We start from the raw sequence: 2,261 nt of genomic DNA, 5'->3' as shown, positions 1-2,261 counted from the left end.
AAAAAAGAAAAGAAAATTTAGGAATCATTGGAGCTATTTAACAACTCTGTAAATTTTAACAACAGATAGCAATGTTAAATACTTTATTATCTATAGACAGGCAAATAATGTTATCCAGTGAAGGACAAGTCTTCCTTTCCCGATGGAAAGCCAGTTTCAATATTCCCACACTATATTTCAATACTCAATACTCCTGATCTACAAACATACCCATTCTTTGGATTCTTCTTTAATCTGGCTGTAACAGCCTCACCAGTTTCGTCATTAATGAGTGCTGGGACTCAGAAGCCGATACCTCAAAATACGGGACTTTGACATGCTGTAGACCTCAAGGTCTCTGTGACCTTCCCTGCTCCCAGCTCGACAAAGCCTTTATCTGCTGAAGATCCAGACCCACCAAAAGGAACAATTGTTTATTTTCCCTTCTCTGTAAGACCAAGAATATACCCACACCTGAACAGACCCTTTCACAAGATAATGTAGCTTCTTCTCTCCCCTGACCCATTCATTCTCCCTAGCAAGCACCTCAACAGAACTGCTCTTCTCCTCCCTTCCATAACCTGCCAGAGTGGTCTAGAAGCTTCTGACACATGTTGCAGGGTGGCGTAATCAATCACTCTGATTCTCCATTTGTGTGTGTTACATAGATGTGTATGCATTTACCATCACATGACCTTAAGAGTCTTGTTGCTCTATTACCAATAATGACTGAAGGAAATTGGTATTTTTGTCCATTTCAGCTACTACTAGGATAATCTTATAAGTTATTTGGAAAGTTATGTTTTAGTCCATTTAATATACGTGCCTTGATGGAAAAACACCTTTTGCCACAGAGGACACCAAAGTTTCAATATTGATAGGAGCAAAATACATGAGAGTATTTTATTTTTTTGAGGCAGAGTCTTGCTCTGTTGCCAGGCTGGAGTGCAGTGGTACGATCTCGGCTCACTGCAAACTCCAACTTCCAAGTTCAAGCCGTTCTTCAGCCTCAGCCTCCCGAGAAACTGGGATTATGGGTGCCCACCACCACGCCTGGCTAATTTTTGCATTTTTAGTAGAGATGGGGTTTCACCCGAGGGCTAGGCTGATCTCAAACTCCTGACCTCAAGACCTCAAGTGATCTGCCCGCGCAGCCTCCCAAAGTGCTGGTATTACAGGCGTGAGCCACCAGCTCAGCCTGAGGGTACTTTTAGAAAACATTATTTCTCTACCCTTTTCAAACCTGAAGCACTCCAAAAGACCCAACCTGTTGCACATTTGCAGCAGCGACATTGATTTGGTAAATAGATGTCACACTGTTATTTGAGGACTTAGGTATCCTTTCCAGCAGTGTTATTTTAAGGCGTAGTGCTTTCTTTTAGTTTCAATTAACTAAATTTCAAGTGGTCCCCCAAAAACCCCTGCTCTCTTAAATTCAAACTCACCTCTATTTTCCTCACTAGGAAAGACCTTTTTTCTATCCTTGGATTGGAATTTGGAATTCTGTGCTAAAATGTCTTTCAGTTAAAATCTGTGAACGCGGGTTACAACCTTAGGAGGTGCGGGCACTGTACGAAAATCGTGGTTTTGTTTAATTTGCTTTTCCAGAAGCCTGCGAATGGGAATTCTAGACAAACTCACTTGGGTGAGTCACAGCACGCGAGCTGTGGGCCTCTTCACCCAGCTCGGAGTGCAGCCCGGGTCCGCGGATCCAGGAGCCCGCCCCCAGCTCTCCAAACCCGGGAAGAGAGAGGCCACACTGCTGCGAGCGAGGGATGACGGTGCTCCTTCAATTAATTCGCCCCCGAGATGTTCTTACCTACACAAGGGGGCCTCTGCTCACCAGATCGCTGACTTGCGGGACGACCACGCACCCGCAGCTGTCGGATGGATCCAGGCGCTCTGAATAGGGGCGGGGGCGGAGCCTGCCTGGCCGAGAGCCCGGGGCCACGCCCCCACGTTTTGCATACGCGAGTCGGGGCCTCCAGACCTTTCAACGCAGTGGGGAAGCCCAGGTTTCCCTGGGCCCGGGCGGGTTTTCTGGGCAAAAACAGCTAACTCCGCCGAAAGGTGCAACTGAAGTAATACACTGACATTCAGCATAATGAAGCAGGATGGCCTGAATCCAACGTCGATCGTTTGCTTTATTTATAAATATGTCCTTTCTTATGAATCCAAGGCTGGCTGTGACCGCCGCACTCTACATTGAAGAAAGTGAGGCAGAAGGAAGCAGGCCTCCCCTCCCCTTCCCCTCCCCTTCCCCTCCCCTTCCCCTCCCCTTC

The 2,261-nt window shown here is 46.9% G+C and overlaps 1 protein-coding gene across 1 annotated transcript in view; it reads right to left on the bottom strand.

Annotated features, from left to right (window-relative positions):
* SLC19A3 (solute carrier family 19 member 3) overlaps positions 1 to 1,921 on the bottom strand; it is a 30,588-nt gene extending 28,667 nt beyond the window's left edge. The window contains exon 1 of the mRNA XM_037738768.1: positions 1,799 to 1,921. The gene's annotated coding sequence lies outside the window, so the exon portion shown is untranslated. The remainder of the gene's footprint in view (positions 1 to 1,798) is intronic.
* Positions 1,922 to 2,261: the final 340 nt, after the last annotated feature.

The sequence above is a fragment of the Cebus imitator genome, unplaced genomic scaffold (assembly GCF_001604975.1).
Source record: "Cebus imitator isolate Cc_AM_T3 unplaced genomic scaffold, Cebus_imitator-1.0 Scaffold57, whole genome shotgun sequence".
Classification (NCBI taxonomy): domain Eukaryota; kingdom Metazoa; phylum Chordata; class Mammalia; order Primates; family Cebidae; genus Cebus; species Cebus imitator.
The sequence above is the reverse complement of the archived record's forward strand: the minus strand, read 5'-3'. Positions and strand labels throughout refer to the sequence as shown.